The 22179-nt window shown below is 39.6% G+C and overlaps 1 pseudogene; it reads right to left on the reverse strand.

Moving 5' to 3' along the window:
* The window catches only part of LOC124020267, an 81607-nt pseudogene that overhangs the window by 53806 nt on the left and 5622 nt on the right, over positions 1–22179 (reverse strand).

Here is a 22179-nt window from a genome sequence, read left to right on the forward strand (position 1 = left end):
GTGCTATAAGGTGTTATAAGGCATTGTTTATGTTATAAAGGTGCTATAAGGTGTTATAAGGCATTGTTTATGTTATAAAGGTGCTATAAGGTGTTATAAGGCATTGTTTATGTTATAAAGGTGCTATAAGGTGTTATAAGGCATTGTTTATGTTATAAAGATGCTATAAGGTGTTATAAGGCATTGTTTATGTTATAAAGGTGCTATAAGGTGTTATAAAGGTGCTATAAGGTGTTATAAGGCATTGTTTATGTTATAAAGGTGCTATAAGGTGTTATAAAGGTGCTATAAGGTGTTATAAGGCATTGTTTATGTTATAAAGGTGCTATAAGGTGTTATAAGGCATTGTTTATGTTATAAAGGTGCTATAAGGTGTTATAAGGCATTGTTTATGTTATAAAGGTGCTATAAGGTGTTATAATAATATATAATAAGGCATTGTTTATGTTATAAAGGTGCTATAAGGTGTTATAAAGGTGCTATAAGGTGTTATAAGGCATTGTTTATGTTATAAAGGTGCTATAAGGTGTTATAAGGCATTGTTTATGTTATAAAGGTGCTATAAGGTGTTATAAGGCATTGTTTATGTTATAAAGATCGTATAAGGTGTTATAAGGCATTGTTTATGTTATAAAGGTGCTATAAGGTGTTATAAGGCATTGTTTATGTTATAAAGGTGCTATAAGGTGTTATAAAGGTGCTATAAGGTGTTATAAGGCATTGTTTATGTTATAAAGGTGCTATAAGGTGTTATAAGGCATTGTTTATGTTATAAAGGTGCTATAAGGTGTTACAAGGCATTGTTTATGTTATAAAGATGGTATACGGTGTTATAAGGCATTGTTTATGTTATAAAGGTGCTATAAGGTGTTATAAGGCATTGCTTATGTTATAAAGGTGCTATAAGGTGTCACAAGAGTGTAAAAAAGTTGGTAAATGTGTTATAATGTGTTATAAAGGGTGGTTACCTCCAGCCATGCGCAGAGCTGTGTCCAGAGAAGGAACTACCTCCTTCTCCAGCTGAGTCTGGATCCTCCCACCCAACAGAGGCCCGATGTCTGACAACAGCATTACCACAGCATTACCATAGCATTACCTCAGCATTACCACAACATTACCACAGCATTGCCACAACATTACCACAGCACTAACACAACATTATCATATCATTACCACATCATTACCATAACATTACCACATCGTTACCATAGCATTAACACAACATTACCATGACATTAACACAACATTATCATATCATTACCACATCATTACCATAACATGACCACATTGTTACCATAGCATTAACACAACATTACCATAGCATTAACACAACATTATCATAGCATTAACAAAACATTATTTTCCTCCCACCCAACAGAGGACCGATGTCTGACAACAACATTATCACAGCATTACCACAGCATTATTCTCCTGCCACCCAACAGAGGCCCGATGTCTGAAAACAACATTACCACAGCATTATTCTCCTCCCACCCAACAGAGGACCGTTGTCTGACAACAACATTACCACAGCATTACCACAGCATTATTCTCCTCCCACCCAACAGGGCAGATGTCTGACAACAACATTACCACAACATTGCCACAACATTACCACAGTATTACCATATCATTATTCTCCTGCCACCCAACAGAGGACCGATGTCTGACAACAGCATTACCACAGCATTACCACAGCATTACCATAGCATTATTCTCCTGCCACCCAACATAGGACCGATGTCTGACAACAACATTACCACAGCATTACCACAGCCTTACCACAGCATTACCACAGCATTACCATAGCATTATTCTCCTGCCACCCAACAGAGGACCGATGTCTGACAACAGCATTACCACAGCATTACCACAGCATTACCACAGCATTATTCTCCTGCCACCCAACATAGGACCGATGTCTGACAACAACATTACCACAGCATTACCACAGCCTTACCACAGCCTTACCACAGCATTACCATAGCATTATTCTCCTGCCGCCCAACAGAGGACCGATGTCTAACAACAACATTACCACAGCATTACCACAACATTATTCTCCTCCTACCCAACAGAGGCCCGATGTCTAACAACAACATTACCACAGCATTACCATAGCATTATTCTCCTGCCGCCCAACAGAGGACCGATGTCTAACAACAACATTACCACAGCATTACCACAGCATTAACACAACATTATTCTCCAGACACCCAACAGAGGACCGATGTCTGACAACAACATTACCACAGCATTACCACAACATTATTCTCCAGACACCCAACAGAGGCCCGATGTCTGACAACAACATTACCACAGCATTACCACAACATTATTCTCCAGACACCCAACAGAGGCCCGATGTCTGACAACAACATTACCACAGCATTACCACAACATTATTCTCCAGACACCCAACAGAGGACCGATGTCTGACAACATGAACTGGTCCTGTAAGCAGCTCTGCTAAATGACTGGTATTGTGACATGTAAACAAATCAATGACCACGGCATAACCACATCATTACCGCAGCATTACCACTACATTACCACAACATTACCACGTCATTACCATGGCATTACCACAGCATTACCGCAGCATTACCATAGCATTATCATGTATCTCATACTCACTGTCCAGGTCAGACAGGACTTTATTCTTAGCTGTAGTGTACTGGGCCGTCAGATGGTCTATTTGCTGCAGGACACACACACACACACACACACACACACACACACACACACACACACACACACACACACACACACACACACACACACACACACACACACACACACACACACACACAGTGTCAAACACTACAGCAGTGTGAGAGAGAAAGACAGTTTGAGAGTGTGTGTGTGTGTGTGTGTGTGTGTGTGTGTGTGTGTGTGTGTGTGTGTGTGTGTGTGTGTGTGTGTGTGTGTGTGTGTGTGTGTGTGTGTGTGTGTGTGTGTGTGTGTGTGTGTGTGTGTGTGTGTGTGTGTGTGTGTGTGTGTGTACCGCCGGTGTGTTGTTAGCGAAGGTCTTCAGGTCTCTCATGTTGGTGCTGATGAAACGGCGTGTGGACTTGATCTGAGACGTGATGTTGTGGTTGGCAGCATGCGCTATCAGCACCCCAGTCCTACAACACACAGGCAGGTTCTGATATGACAGACAGCAGCTACACACAGGCAGGTTCTGATGTGACAGACAGCAGCTACACACAGGCAGGTTCTGATGTGACAGACCGCAACTACACACAGGCAGGTTCTGATGTGACAGACAGCAGCTACACACAGGCAGGTTCTGATGTGAAAGACAGCAGCTACACACAGGCAGGTTCTGATGTGACAGACAGGCAGGTTCTGATGTGACAGACAGGCAGGTTCTGATGTGACAGACAGCAGCTACACACAGGCAGGTTCTGATGTGACAGACAGGCAGGTTCTGATGTGACAGACAGGCAGGTTCTGATGTGACAGACAGCAGCTACACACAGGCAGGTTCTGATGTGAGAGACAGCAGCTACACACAGGCAGGTTCCGATGTGACAGACAGGCAGGTTCTGATGTGACAGACAGCAGCTACACACAGGCAGGTTCTGATGTGACACACAGGCAGGTTCTGATGTGACAGACAGGCAGGTTCTGATGTGACAGACAGCAGCTACACACAGGCAGGTTCTGATGTGACAGACAGCAGCTACACACAGGCAGGTTCTGATGTGACAGACAGGCAGGTTCTGATGTGACAGACAGGCAGGTTCTGATGTGACAGACAGCAGCTACACACAGGCAGGTTCTGATGTGACAGACAGCAGCTACACACAGGCAGGTTCTGATGTGACAGACAGCAGCTACACACAGGCAGGTTCTGATGTGACAGACAGGCAGGTTCTGATGTGACAGACAGCAGCTACACACAGGCAGGTTCTGATGTGACAGACAGGCAGGTTCTGATGTGACAGACAGCAGCTACACACAGGCAGGTTCTGATATGACAGACAGGCAGGTTCTGATGTGACAGACAGCAGCTACACACAGGCAGGTTCTGATGTGACAGACAGCAGCTACACACAGGCAGGTTCTGATGTGACAGATAGCAGCTACACACAGGCAGGTTCTGATGTGACAGACAGGCAGGTTCTGATGTGACAGACAGGCAGGTTCTGATGTGACAGACAGCAGCTACACACAGGCAGGTTCTGATGTGACAGACAGGCAGGTTCTGATGTGACAGACTGCAGCTACACACAGGCAGGTTCTGATGTGACAGACAGCAGCTACACACAGGCAGGTTCTGATGTGACAGACAGGCAGGTTCTGATGTGACAGACAGCAGCTACACACAGGCAGGTTCTGATATGACAGACAGGCAGGTTCTGATGTGACAGACAGCAGCTACACACAGGCAGGTTCTGATATGACAGACAGGCAGGTTCTGATGTGACAGACAGGCAGGTTCTGATGTGACAGACAGCAGCTACACACAGGCAGGTTCTGATGTGACGGACAGCAGCTACACACAGGCAGGTTCTGATGTGAAAGACAGCAGCTACACACAGGCAGGTTCTGATGTGACAGACAGCAGCTACAGACAGGCAGGTTCTGATATGACAGACAGGCAGGTTCTGATGTGACAGACAGCAGCTACACACAGGCAGGTTCTGATGTGACAGACAGGCAGGTTCTGATGTGACAGACAGGCAGGTTCTGATGTGACAGACAGCAGCTACACACAGGCAGGTTCTGATGTGACACACAGGCAGGTTCTGATGTGACACACAGCAGCTACAGACAGGCAGGTTCTGATGTGACAGACAGGCAGGTTCTGATATGACAGACTGCAGTTACAACCACTGGCCAATAGAGGACACTGTCTCCACGGACAAACTGATCCACTAGAGATAACACTGAACACAATCTAATACTGAACACACTCTAATACTGAACACGATCTAATACTGAACACACTAATACTGAACACACTCTAATACTGAACACAAACTAATACTGAACACACTCTAATACTGAACACACTCTAATACTGAACACACTCTAATACTGAACACACTCTAATACTGAACACAATCTAATACTGAACACTCTCTAATACTGAACACACTCTAATACTGAACACACACTAATACTGAACACACTCTAATACTGAACACACTCTAATACTGAACACACTCTAATACTGAACACAATCTAATACTGAACACTCTCTAATACTGAACACACTCTAATACTGAACACACACTAATACTGAACACACTCTAATACTGAACACACTCTAATACTGAACACACTCTAATACTGAACACACTCTAATACTGAACACACTCTAATACTGAACACTCTCTAATACTGAACACACTCTAATACTGAACACACTCTAACACTGAACACACTCTAATACTGAACACACTAATACTGAACACACTCTAATACTGAACACACTCTAATACTGAACACACTCTAATACTGAACACACTCTAATACTGAACACACTCTAATACTGAACACAATCTAATACTGAACACACTCTAATACTGAACACACTCTAATACTGAACACACTCTAATACTGAACACACTAATACTGAACACACTCTAATACTGAACACACTCTAATACTGAACACACTCTAATACTGAACACACTCTAATACTGAACACACTCTAATACTGAACACACTCTAATACTGAACACAAACTAATACTGAACACACTCTAATACTGAACACACTAACACTGAACACACTCTAATACTGAACACACTCTAATACTGAACACAATCTAATACTGAACACAATCTAATACTGAACACACTCTAATACTGAACACACACTAATACTGAACACACTCTAATACTGAACACACTCTAATACTGAACACACTGATACTGAACACACTCTAATACTGAACACACTCTAATACTGAACACAAACTAATACTGAACACACTCTAATACTGAACACACTCTAATACTGAACACAATCTAATACTGAACACACTCTAATACTGAACACACTCTAATACTGAACACACTAATACTGAACACACTCTAATACTGAACACAATCTAATACTGAACACACTGATACTGAACACACTAATACTGAACACACTCTAATACTGAACACACTCTAATACTGAACACACTCTAATACTGAACACACTCTAATACTGAACACAATCTAATACTGAACACACTCTAATACTGAACACACTCTAATACTGAACACAATCTAATACTGAACACACTCTAATACTGAACACACTCTAATACTGAACACACTCTAATACTGAACACACTCTAATACTGAACACAAACTAATACTGAATATGGAGGTGGTGATGAGAGCGGTGGTGTAGAAGGGTTACATGTAGTTAGAGTTAAGGTCAGAGGTCAGGGGTCAGGGGAAGGTCTTACGTGATGAATACGGAGGTGGTGATGAGAGCGGCCGTGTAGAATCCTCTCTGACAGTCTGGGTTCTTCCCCTGTCTCTGGTGCATCTCCCCTCCACAGTTCTCACAGCAGCGACACACACAGAAACACAGTCCTACCACGGGGGTCAACACCAGGAATACACAGCCCAGACTCACACACAACAGGAAGCCCGCCTCATAGTAGATTGTCTGCAGGAGGACAGATACCACATTATTAGAGAGATAACTACCTGTCTGTTAGAGAGATAACTACCTGTCGGTTAGAGAGATAACTACCTGTCGGTTAGAGAGATAACTACCTGTCTGTTAGAGAGATAACTACCTGTCTGTTAGAGAGATAACTACCCGTCTGTTAGAGAGATAACTACCTGTCTGTTAGAGATAACTACCTGTCTGTTAGAGAGATAACTACCTGTCTGTTAGAGAGATAACTACCTGTCTGTTAGAGAGATAACTACCTGTCTGTTAGAGAGATAAATACCTGTCGGTTAGAGAGATAACTACCTGTCTGTTAGAGAGATAACTACCTGTCTGTTAGAGAGATAACTACCTGTCTGTTAGAGAGATAACTACCCGTCTGTTAGAGAGATAACTACCTGTCTGTTAGAGAGATAACTACCTGTCTGTTAGAGAGATAACTACCTGTCTGTTAGATAGATAACTACCTGTCTGTTAGAGAGATAAATACCTGTCGGTTAGAGAGATAACTACCTGTCGGTTAGAGAGATAACTACCTGTCTGTTAGAGAGATAAATACCTGTCGGTTAGAGAGATAACTACCTGTCTGACCGGCTAGCTGTCTGTCTGTCTGTCTGTCTGTCTGTCTGTCTGTCTGTCTGTCTGTCTGTCTGTCTGTCTGTCTGTCTGTCTGTCTGTCTGTCTGTCTGTCTGTCTGTCTGTCTGTCTGTCTGTCTTAGGAGGTGAATTATAGTGGATGTATTATAGTGGGTGTGGGTGTATTATAGTGGGTGTGGGTGTATTATAGTGGGTGTGGGTGTATTATAGTGGGTGTATTATAGTGGGTGTATTATAGTGGGTGTATTACAGTGGGTGTATTATAGTGGGTGTATTATAGTGGGTGTATTATAGTGGGTGTATTATAGTGGGTGTGGGTGTATTATAGTGGGTGTATTATAGTGGGTGTATTATAGTGGGTGTGGGTGTATTATAGTGGGTGTATTATAGTGGGTGTATTATAGTGGGTGTATTACAGTGGGTGTATTATAGTGGGTGTATTACAGTGGGTGTATTATAGTGGGTGTGGGTGTATTATAGTGGGTGTGGGTGTATTATAGTGGGTGTATTATAGTGGGTGTATTACAGCGGGTGTATTATAGTGGGTGTATTATAGTGGGTGTATTATAGTGGGTGTGGGTGTATTATAGTGGGTGAATTATAGTGAGTGTGGGTGTATTATAGTGGGTATGTGTGTATTGTAGTGGGTGTATTATAGTGGGTGTATTATAGTGGGTGTGGGTGTATTATAGTGGGTGTGGGTGTATTATAGTGGGTATGGGTGTATTATAGTGGGTGTGGGTGTATTGTAGTGGGTGTGGGTGTATTATAGTGGGTGTGGGTGTATTATAGTGGGTATGGGTGTATTATAGTGGGTGTATTATAGTGGGTGTATTACAGCGGGTGTATTATAGTGGGTGTATTATAGTGGGTGTATTATAGTGGGTGTGGGTGTATTATAGTGGGTGTATTATAGTGGGTGTGGGTGTATTATAGTGGGTGAATTATAGTGAGTGTGGGTGTATTATAGTGGGTATGTGTGTATTGTAGTGGGTGTATTATAGTGGGTGTATTATAGTGGGTGTGGGTGTATTATAGTGGGTGTGGGTGTATTATAGTGGGTATGGGTGTATTATAGTGGGTGTGGGTGTATTGTAGTGGGTGTGGGTGTATTATAGTGGGTGTGGGTGTATTATAGTGGGTGTGGGTGTATTATAGTGGGTATGGTGTATTATAGTGGGTGTGGGTGTATTGTAGTGGGTGTGGGTGTATTATATTGGGCGTGGGTGTATTATAATGGGTGTGGGTGTATTATAGTGGGTGTGGGTGTATTATAGTGGGTGTGGGTGTATTATAGTGGGTGTATTATAGTGGGTGTATTATAGTGGGTGTGGGTGTATTATAATGGGTGTGGGTGTATTATAGTGGGTGTGGGTGTATTATAGTGGGTGTGGGTGTATTATAGTTGGTGTGGGTGTATTATAGTGGGTATGGGTGTATTATAGTGGGTGTGGGTGTATTGTAGTGGGTGTGGGTGTATTATAGTGGGTGTGGGTGTATTATAGTGGGTATGGGTGTATTATAGTGGGTGTGGGTGTATTATAGTGGGTATGGGTGTATTATAGTGGGTGTGGGTGTATTGTAGTGGGTGTGGGTGTATTATAGTGGGTGTGGGTGTATTATAGTGGGTATGGGTGTATTATAGTGGGTGTGGGTGTATTATAGTGGGTATGGGTGTATTATAGTGGGTGTGGGTGTATTGTAGTGGGTGTGGGTGTATTATAGTGGGTGTGGGTGTATTATAGTGGGTATGGGTGTATTATAGTGGGTGTGGGTGTATTGTAGTGGGTGTGGGTGTATTATAGTGGGTGTGGGTGTATTATAGTGGCTGTATGGTGACTTTACCTGTAGCATTAAGACAACGTTCTCTGGCTGCAACAGCAGAACACACAGAGTTATACAGTTAGTATGACAGCATGTTAGTGAGTTATACATGATTATATCTCTCACACAGCCTACCTCTCTATAACACAGAGTTAGTATGACAGCATGTTAGTGAGTATTACATGATTATATCTCTCACACAGCCTACCTCTCTATAACACAGAGTTAGTATGACATGATTATATCTCTCACACAGCCTACCTCTCTATAACACAGAGTTAGTATGACAGCATGTTAGTGAGTTATACATGATTATATCTCTCACACAGCCTACCTCTCTATAACACAGAGTTAGTATGACAGCAGTTAGTATTACATGATTATATCTCTCACACAGCCTACCTCTCTATAACACAGAGTTAGTATGACAGCATGTTAGTATTACATGATTATATCTCTCACACAGCCTACCTCTCTATAACACAGAGTTAGTATGACAGCAGTTAGTATTACATGATTATATCTCTCACACAGCCTACCTCTCTATAACACAGAGTTAGTATGACAGCATGTTAGTGAGTATTACATGATTATATCTCTCACACAGCCTACCTCTCTATAACACAGAGTTAGTATGACATGATTATATCTCTCACACAGCCTACCTCTCTATAACACAGAGTTAGTATTACATGATTATATCTCTCACACAGCCTACCTCTCTATAACACAGAGTTAGTATGACAGCATGTTAGTGAGTTATACATGATTATATCTCTCACACAGCCTACCTCTCTATAACACAGAGTTAGTATGACAGCATGTTAGTGAGTATTACATGATTATATCTCTCACACAGCCTACCTCTCTATAACACAGGGTTAGTATTACAGCATGTTAGTGAGTTATACATGATTATATCTCTCACACAGCCTACCTCTCTATAACACAGAGTTAGTATGACAGCAGTTAGTATGACATGATTATATCTCTCACACAGCCTACCTCTCTATAACACAGAGTTAGTATGACAGCAGTTAGTATGACATGATTATATCTCTCACACAGCCTACCTCTCTATAACACAGAGTTAGTATTACATGATTATATCTCTCACACAGCCTACCTCTCTATAACACAGAGTTAGTATGACAGCATGTTAGTGAGTTATACATGATTATATCTCTCACACAGCCTACCTCTCTATAACACAGAGTTAGTATGACATGATTATATCTCTCACACAGCCTACCTCTCTATAACACAGAGTTAGTATTACAGCATGTTAGTGAGTATTACATGATTATATCTCTCACACAGCCTACCTCTCTATAACACAGAGTTAGTATTACATGATTATATCTCTCACACAGCCTACCTCTCTATAACACAGAGTTAGTATGACAGCATGTTAGTGAGTTATACATGATTATATCTCTCACACAGCCTACCTCTCTATAACACAGAGTTAGTATGACATGATTATATCTCTCACACAGCCTACCTCTCTATAACACAGAGTTAGTATGACAGCATGTTAGTGAGTTATACATGATTATATCTCTCACACAGCCTACCTCTCTATAACACAGAGTTAGTATGACAGCATGTTAGTATGACATGATTATATCTCTCACACAGCCTACCTCTCTATAACACAGGGTTAGTATTACAGCATGTTAGTGAGTTATACATGATTATATCTCTCACACAGCCTACCTCTCTATAACACAGAGTTAGTATGACAGCATGTTAGTGAGTTATACATGATTATATCTCTCACACAGCCTACCTCTCTATAACACAGAGTTAGTATGACAGCATGTTAGTGAGTTATACATGATTATATCTCTCACACAGCCTACCTCTCTATAACACAGAGTTAGTATGACAGCATGTTAGTGAGTTATACATGATTATATCTCTCACACAGCCTACCTCTCTATAACACAGGGTTAGTATTACAGCATGTTAGTGAGTTATACATGATTATATCTCTCACACAGCCTACCTCTCTATAACACAGGGTTAGTATGACAGCATGTTAGTGAGTTATACATGATTATATCTCTCACACAGCCTACCTCTCTATAACACAGAGTTAGTATGACAGCATGTTAGTGAGTTATACATGATTATATCTCTCACACAGCCTACCTCTCTATAACACAGAGTTAGTATTACAGCATGTTAGTGAGTTATACATGATTATATCTCTCACACAGCCTACCTCTCTATAACACAGAGTTAGTATGACAGCATGTTAGTGAGTTATACATGATTATATCTCTCACACAGCCTACCTCTCTATAACACAGAGTTAGTATGACAGCAGTTAGTATGACATGATTATATCTCTCACACAGCCTACCTCTCTATAACACAGAGTTAGTATGACATGATTATATCTCTCACACAGCCTACCTCTCTATAACACAGAGTTAGTATTACAGCATGTTAGTGAGTTATACATGATTATATCTCTCACACAGCCTACCTCTCTATAACACAGAGTTAGTATGACAGCAGTTAGTATGACATGATTATATCTCTCACACAGCCTACCTCTCTATAACACAGAGTTAGTATGACATGATTATATCTCTCACACAGCCTACCTCTCTATAACACAGAGTTAGTATTACAGCATGTTAGTGAGTATTACATGATTATATCTCTCACACAGCCTACCTCTCTATAACACAGAGTTAGTATGACAGCATGTTAGTGAGTATTACATGATTATATCTCTCACACAGCCTACCTCTCTATAACACAGAGTTAGTATTACATGATTATATCTCTCACACAGCCTACCTCTCTATAACACAGAGTTAGTATGACAGCATGTTAGTGAGTATTACATGATTATATCTCTCACACAGCCTACCTCTCTATAACACAGAGTTAGTATGACATGATTATATCTCTCACACAGCCTACCTCTCTATAACACAGAGTTAGTATGACAGCATGTTAGTGAGTATGACATGATTATATCTCTCACACAGCCTACCTCTCTATAACACAGAGTTAGTATGACAGCAGTTAGTATTACATGATTATATCTCTCACACAGCCTACCTCTCTATAACACAGAGTTAGTATTACAGCATGTTAGTGAGTATTACATGATTATATCTCTCACACAGCCTACCTCTCTATAACACAGAGTTAGTATGACAGCATGTTAGTGAGTATTACATGATTATATCTCTCACACAGCCTACCTCTCTATAACACAGAGTTAGTATGACATGATTATATCTCTCACACAGCCTACCTCTCTATAACACAGAGTTAGTATGACAGCATGTTAGTGAGTTATACATGATTATATCTCTCACACAGCCTACCTCTCTATAACACAGAGTTAGTATGACAGCATGTTAGTGAGTATTACATGATTATATCTCTCACACAGCCTACCTCTCTATAACACAGAGTTAGTATGACAGCATGTTAGTGAGTTATACATGATTATATCTCTCACACAGCCTACCTCTCTATAACACAGAGTTAGTATGACATGATTATATCTCTCACACAGCCTACCTCTCTATAACACAGAGTTAGTATGACAGCATGTTAGTGAGTATTACATGATTATATCTCTCACACAGCCTACCTCTCTATAACACAGAGTTAGTATGACAGCATGTTAGTGAGTATTACATGATTATATCTCTCACACAGCCTACCTCTCTATGACACAGAGTTAGTATGACAGCATGTTAGTGAGTTATACATGATTATATCTCTCACACAGCCTACCTCTCTATAACACAGAGTTAGTATGACATGATTATATCTCTCACACAGCCTACGTCTCTAGAACACAGAGTTAGTATGACAGCATGTTAGTGAGTTATACATGATTATATCTCTCACACAGCCTACCTCTCTATAACACAGAGTTAGTATGACATGATTATATCTCTCACACAGCCTACCTCTCTATAACACAGAGTTAGTATGACAGCAGTTAGTATTACATGATTATATCTCTCACACAGCCTACCTCTCTATAACACAGAGTTAGTATTACAGCATGTTAGTGAGTTATACATGATTATATCTCTCACACAGCCTACCTCTCTATAACACAGAGTTAGTATGACATGATTATATCTCTCACACAGCCTACCTCTCTATAACACAGAGTTAGTATGACAGCATGTTAGTGAGTATTACATGATTATATCTCTCACACAGCCTACCTCTCTATAACACAGAGTTAGTATGACATGATTATATCTCTCACACAGCCTACCTCTCTATAACACAGAGTTAGTATGACAGCATGTTAGTGAGTTATACATGATTATATCTCTCACACAGCCTACCTCTCTATAACACAGAGTTAGTATGACATGATTATATCTCTCACACAGCCTACCTCTCTATAACACAGAGTTAGTATTACATGATTATATCTCTCACACAGCCTACCTCTCTATAACACAGAGTTAGTATTACATGATTATATCTCTCACACAGCCTACCTCTCTATAACACAGAGTTAGTATGACAGCATGTTAGTGAGTATTACATGATTATATCTCTCACACAGCCTACCTCTCTATAACACAGAGTTAGTATGACAGCATGTTAGTGAGTTATACATGATTATATCTCTCACACAGCCTACCTCTCTATAACACAGAGTTAGTATTACATGATTATATCTCTCACACAGCCTACCTCTCTATAACACAGAGTTAGTATGACAGCATGTTAGTATGACATGATTATATCTCTCACACAGCCTACCTCTCTATAACACAGAGTTAGTATTACATGATTATATCTCTCACACAGCCTACCTCTCTATAACACAGAGTTAGTATGACAGCATGTTAGTGAGTTATACATGATTATATCTCTCACACAGCCTACCTCTCTATAACACAGAGTTAGTATTACATGATTATATCTCTCACACAGCCTACCTCTCTATAACACACAGTTAGTATGACAGCATGTTAGTGAGTTATACATGATTATATCCAATTTGTAAGTCGCTCTGGATAAGAGCGTCTGCTAAATGACTTAAATGTAAATGTAAATATCTCTCACACAGCCTACCTCTCTATAACACAGAGTTAGTATGACAGCATGTTAGTGAGTATTACATGATTATATCTCTCACACAGCCTACCTCTCTATAACACAGAGTTAGTATGACAGCATGTTAGTGAGTTATACATGATTATATCTCTCACACAGCCTACCTCTCTATAACACAGAGTTAGTATGACAGCATGTTAGTGAGTTATACATGATTATATCTCTCACACAGCCTACGTCTCTATAACACAGAGTTAGTATTACAGCATGTTAGTGAGTATTACATGATTATATCTCTCACACAGCCTACCTCTCTATAACACAGAGTTAGTATGACAGCATGTTAGTGAGTATTACATGATTATATCTCTCACACAGCCTACCTCTCTATAACACAGAGTTAGTATTACATGATTATATCTCTCACACAGCCTACCTCTCTATAACACAGAGTTAGTATGACATGATTATATCTCTCACACAGCCTACCTCTCTATAACACAGAGTTAGTATGACAGCATGTTAGTGAGTATTACATGATTATATCTCTCACACAGCCTACCTCTCTATAACACAGAGTTAGTATTACATGATTATATCTCTCACACAGCCTACCTCTCTATAACACAGAGTTAGTATGACAGCATGTTAGTGAGTATTACATGATTATATCTCTCACACAGCCTACGTCTCTATAACACAGAGTTAGTATGACAGCATGTTAGTGAGTATTACATGATTATATCTCTCACACAGCCTACCTCTCTATAACACAGAGTTAGTATGACATGATTATATCTCTCACACAGCCTACCTCTCTATAACACAGAGTTAGTATGACAGCATGTTAGTGAGTATTACATGATTATATCTCTCACACAGCCTACCTCTCTATAACACAGAGTTAGTATTACATGATTATATCTCTCACACAGCCTACCTCTCTATAACACAGAGTTAGTATGACAGCAGTTAGTATGACATGATTATATCTCTCACACAGCCTACCTCTCTATAACACAGAGTTAGTATGACAGCAGTTAGTATGACATGATTATATCTCTCACACAGCCTACCTCTCTATAACACAGAGTTAGTATGACAGCATGTTAGTGAGTTATACATGATTATATCTCTCACACAGCCTACCTCTCTATAACACAGAGTTAGTATGACATGATTATATCTCTCACACAGCCTACCTCTCTATAACACAGAGTTAGTATGACAGCATGTTAGTGAGTATTACATGATTATATCTCTCACACAGCCTACCTCTCTATAACACAGAGTTAGTATGACAGCAGTTAGTATGACATGATTATATCTCTCACACAGCCTACCTCTCTATAACACAGAGTTAGTATGACATGATTATATCTCTCACACAGCCTACCTCTCTATAACACAGAGTTAGTATTACAGCATGTTAGTGAGTATTACATGATTATATCTCTCACACAGCCTACCTCTCTATAACACAGAGTTAGTATTACATGATTATATCTCTCACACAGCCTACCTCTCTATAACACACAGTTAGTATGACAGCATGTTAGTGAGTTATACATGATTATATCTCTCACACAGCCTACCTCTCTATAACACAGAGTTAGTATGACAGCATGTTAGTGAGTATTACATGATTATATCTCTCTCACAGCCTACCTCTCTATAACACAGAGTTAGTATGACATGATTATATCTCTCACACAGCCTACCTCTCTATAACACAGAGTTAGTATGACATGATTATATCTCTCACACAGCCTACCTCTCTATAACACAGAGTTAGTATGACAGCATGTTAGTGAGTTATACATGATTATATCTCTCACACAGCCTACCTCTCTATAACACAGAGTTAGTATGACAGCAGTTAGTATTACATGATTATATCTCTCACACAGCCTACCTCTCTATAACACAGAGTTAGTATGACAGCATGTTAGTGAGTATTACATGATTATATCTCTCACACAGCCTACCTCTCTATAACACAGAGTTAGTATTACATGATTATATCTCTCACACAGCCTACCTCTCTATAACACAGAGTTAGTATGACAGCATGTTAGTGAGTATTACATGATTATATCTCTCACACAGCCTACCTCTCTATAACACAGAGTTAGTATGACAGCATGTTAGTGAGTTATACATGATTATATCTCTCACACAGCCTACCTCTCTATAACACAGAGTTAGTATTACATGATTATATCTCTCACACAGCCTACCTCTATAACACAGAGTTAGTATGACAGCAGTTAGTATTACATGATTATATCTCTCACACAGCCTACCTCTCTATAACACAGAGTTAGTATTACATGATTATATCTCTCACACAGCCTACCTCTCTATAACACAGAGTTAGTATGACAGCATGTTAGTGAGTATTACATGATTATATCTCTCACACAGCCTACCTCTCTATAACACAGAGTTAGTATGACAGCATGTTAGTGAGTTATACATGATTATATCTCTCACACAGCCTACCTCTCTATAACACAGAGTTAGTATTACATGATTATATCTCTCACACAGCCTACCTCTCTATAACACAGAGTTAGTATTACATGATTATATCTCTCACACAGCCTACCTCTCTATAACACAGAGTTAGTATGACAGCATGTTAGTGAGTTATACATGATTATATCTCTCACACAGCCTACCTCTCTATAACACAGAGTTAGTATGACAGCATGTTAGTGAGTTATACATGATTATATCTCTCACACAGCCTACCTCTCTATAACACAGAGTTAGTATGACAGCATGTTAGTGAGTTATACATGATTATATCTCTCACACAGCCTATGTCTCTATAACACACAGTTAGTATGACAGCATGTTAGTGAGTTATACATGATTATATCTCTCACACAGCCTACCTCTCTATAACACAGAGTTAGTATGACATGATTATATCTCTCACACAGCCTACCTCTCTATAACACAGAGTTAGTATGACATGATTATATCTCTCACACAGCCTACCTCTCTATAACACAGAGTTAGTATGACAGCATGTTAGTGAGTATTACATGATTATATCTCTCACACAGCCTACCTCTCTATAACACAGAGTTAGTATGACATGATTATATCTCTCACACAGCCTACCTCTCTATAACACAGAGTTAGTATGACAGCATGTTAGTGAGTATTACATGATTATATCTCTCACACAGCCTACCTCTCTATAACACAGAGTTAGTATGACATGATTATATCTCTCACACAGCCTACCTCTCTATAACACAGAGTTAGTATGACATGATTATATCTCTCACACAGCCTACCTCTCTATAACACACAGTTAGTATTACATGATTATATCTCTCACACAGCCTACCTCTCTATAACACAGAGTTAGTATTACATGATTATATCTCTCACACAGCCTACCTCTCTATAACACAGAGTTAGTATGACAGCATGTTAGTGAGTTATACATGATTATATCTCTCACACAGCCTACCTCTCTATAACACAGAGTTAGTATGACATGATTATATCTCTCACACAGCCTACCTCTCTATAACACAGAGTTAGTATGACAGCATGTTAGTGAGTATTACATGATTATATCTCTCACACAGCCTACCTCTCTATAACACAGAGTTAGTATTACATGATTATATCTCTCACACAGCCTACCTCTCTATAACACAGAGTTAGTATGACATGATTATATCTCTCACACAGCCTACCTCTCTATAACACAGAGTTAGTATGACAGCATGTTAGTGAGTATTACATGATTATATCTCTCACACAGCCTACCTCTCTATAACACAGAGTTAGTATGACAGCAGTTAGTATGACATGATTATATCTCTCACACAGCCTACCTCTCTATAACACAGAGTTAGTATTACATGATTATATCTCTCACACAGCCTACCTCTCTATAACACAGAGTTAGTATGACAGCAGTTAGTATTACATGATTATATCTCTCACACAGCCTACCTCTCTATAACACAGAGTTAGTATGACAGCATGTTAGTGAGTATTACATGATTATATCTCTCACACAGCCTACCTCTCTATAACACAGAGTTAGTATGACATGATTATATCTCTCACACAGCCTACCTCTCTATAACACAGAGTTAGTATGACAGCATGTTAGTGAGTATTACATGATTATATCTCTCACACAGCCTACCTCTCTATAACACAGAGTTAGTATTACATGATTATATCTCTCACACAGCCTACCTCTCTATAACACAGAGTTAGTATGACAGCATGTTAGTGAGTTATACATGATTATATCTCTCACACAGCCTACCTCTCTATAACACAGAGTTAGTATGACAGCATGTTAGTGAGTTATACATGATTATATCTCTCACACAGCCTACCTCTCTATAACACAGAGTTAGTATGACATGATTATATCTCTCACACAGCCTACCTCTCTATAACACAGAGTTAGTATGACAGCATGTTAGTGAGTATTACATGATTATATCTCTCACACAGCCTACGTCTCTATAACACAGAGTTAGTATTACATGATTATATCTCTCACACAGCCTACCTCTCTATAACACAGAGTTAGTATTACATGATTATATCTCTCACACAGCCTACCTCTCTATAACACAGAGTTAGTATGACAGCATGTTAGTGAGTTATACATGATTATATCTCTCACACAGCCTACCTCTCTATAACACAGAGTTAGTATTACATGATTATATCTCTCACACAGCCTACCTCTCTATAACACAGAGTTAGTATTACATGATTATATCTCTCACACAGCCTACCTCTCTATAACACAGAGTTAGTATGACAGCATGTTAGTGAGTTATACATGATTATATCTCTCACACAGCCTACCTCTCTATAACACAGAGTTAGTATTACATGATTATATCTCTCACACAGCCTACCTCTCTATAACACAGAGTTAGTATTACAGCATGTTAGTGAGTATTACATGATTATATCTCTCACACAGCCTACCTCTCTATAACACAGAGTTAGTATGACATGATTATATCTCTCACACAGCCTACCTCTCTATAACACAGAGTTAGTATGACAGCATGTTAGTGAGTTATACATGATTATATCTCTCACACAGCCTACCTCTCTATAACACAGAGTTAGTATGACATGATTATATCTCTCACACAGCCTACCTCTCTATAACACAGAGTTAGTATGACAGCATGTTAGTGAGTTATACATGATTATATCTCTCACACAGCCTACCTCTCTATAACACAGAGTTAGTATGACAGCATGTTAGTGAGTATTACATGATTATATCTCTCACACAGCCTACCTCTCTATAACACAGAGTTAGTATGACAGCATGTTAGTGAGTATTACATGATTATATCTCTCACACAGCCTACCTCTCTATAACACAGAGTTAGTATGACAGCAGTTAGTATTACATGATTATATCTCTCACACAGCCTACCTCTCTATAACACAGAGTTAGTATGACATGATTATATCTCTCACACAGCCTACCTCTCTATAACACAGAGTTAGTATTACATGATTATATCTCTCACACAGCCTACCTCTCTATAACACAGAGTTAGTATGACAGCATGTTAGTGAGTTATACATGATTATATCTCTCACACAGCCTACCTCTCTATAACACAGAGTTAGTATTACATGATTATATCTCTCACACAGCCTACCTCTCTATAACACAGAGTTAGTATGACAGCAGTTAGTATGACATGATTATATCTCTCACACAGCCTACCTCTCTATAACACAGAGTTAGTATGACAGCATGTTAGTGAGTTATACATGATTATATCTCTCACACAGCCTACCTCTCTATAACACAGAGTTAGTATAACAGCATGTTAGTGAGTTATACATGATTATATCTCTCACACAGCCTACCTCTCTATAACACAGAGTTAGTATTACATGATTATATCTCTCACACAGCCTACCTCTCTATAACACAGAGTTAGTATGACAGCATGTTAGTGAGTTATACATGATTATATCTCTCACACAGCCTACCTCTCTATAACACAGAGTTAGTATGACAGCATGTTAGTGAGTATTACATGATTATATCTCTCACACAGCCTACCTCTCTATAACACAGAGTTAGTATTACATGATTATATCTCTCACACAGCCTACCTCTCTATAACACAGAGTTAGTATGACAGCATGTTAGTGAGTATTACATGATTATATCTCTCACACAGCCTACCTCTCTATAACACAGAGTTAGTATGACATGATTATATCTCTCACACAGCCTACCTCTCTATAACACACAGTTAGTATTACATGATTATATCTCACACACAGCCTACCTCTCTATAACACAGAGTTAGTATGACAGCAGTTAGTATTACATGATTATATCTCTCACACAGCCTACCTCTCTATAACACAGAGTTAGTATGACAGCAGTTAGTATTACATGATTATATCTCTCACACAGCCTACCTCTCTATAACACAGAGTTAGTATGACATGATTATATCTCTCACACAGCCTACCTCTCTATAACACAGAGTTAGTATGACAGCATGTTAGTGAGTTATACATGATTATATCTCTCACACAGCCTACGTCTCTATAACACAGAGTTAGTATGACAGCATGTTAGTGAGTTATACATGATTATATCTCTCACACAGCCTACCTCTCTATAACACAGAGTTAGTATGACAGCATGTTAGTGAGTATTACATGATTATATCTCACACACAGCCTACCTCTCTATAACACAGAGTTAGTATTACATGATTATATCTCTCACACAGCCTACCTCTCTATAACACAGAGTTAGTATGACAGCATGTTAGTGAGTTATACATGATTATATCTCTCACACAGCCTACGTCTCTATAACACAGAGTTAGTATGACATGATTATATCTCTCACACAGCCTACCTCTCTATAACACAGAGTTAGTATGACAGCATGTTAGTGAGTATTACATGATTATATCTCTCACACAGCCTACCTCTCTATAACACAGAGTTAGTATGACATGATTATATCTCTCACACAGCCTACCTCTCTATAACACAGAGTTAGTATGACAGCATGTTAGTGAGTATTACATGATTATATCTCTCACACAGCCTACCTCTCTATAACACAGAGTTAGTATGACAGCATGTTAGTGAGTTATACATGATTATATCTCTCACACAGCCTACCTCTCTATAACACAGAGTTAGTATGACATGATTATATCTCTCACACAGCCTACCTTGCGATAGTCTTCCAGTTTAATCCCTCCCATGTTCTGTTGGATGACTTTTACGATGAGATCTGAGAACACAACACAACCTCTTCAGCCAATCACATAACACACGCTTGTTAGCCAATCACACAATACAATAGTCATTAGCCAATCATATACAACAGTCGTTAGCTCCTAGACGTTTCCACTTCACAATAGCAGCCCTTACAGTTGACCGGGGCAGCTCTAGCAGGGCAGACATTTTTTGGAAAGGTGGCATCCTATGACAGTGCCACATTGAAAGACAATGGGCTCTTCAGCAAGGCCATTCTACTGCCAATGTTTCTTATGGAGATTGCATGTTGACAGTATGTCTTTATATAGATTGGATGCAGTAATACCTGATCTGTTGCTCACACACACACACACACACACACACACACACACACACACACACACACACACACACACACACACACACACACACACACACACACACACACACACACACACACACACACACACACACACAGAAAGACACAGAAGCTTTTTAAATATGAGGGAACAGGTAGTAGTGGGTTGGGGCTGTGTTCTAAAACTGTCTGGACGGTTAAAAGCTGTTCTAGAACTGTCTGGTCAGTAAAGCTGTTCTAGAACTGTCTGGTCAGTAAAAAGCTGTTCTGGAACTGTCTGGCCAGTTAAAAGCTATGTTCTAGAACTGTCTCGTCAGTAAAAAGCTGTGTTCTACAACTGTCTGGTCAGTAAAAAGCTGTTCTAGAACTGTCTCGTCAGTAAAAAGCTGTGTTCTAGAACTGTCTCGTCAGTAAAA

Source organism: Oncorhynchus gorbuscha, unplaced genomic scaffold (assembly GCF_021184085.1).
Source record: "Oncorhynchus gorbuscha isolate QuinsamMale2020 ecotype Even-year unplaced genomic scaffold, OgorEven_v1.0 Un_scaffold_788, whole genome shotgun sequence".
In the NCBI taxonomy this organism is placed as follows: domain Eukaryota; kingdom Metazoa; phylum Chordata; class Actinopteri; order Salmoniformes; family Salmonidae; genus Oncorhynchus; species Oncorhynchus gorbuscha.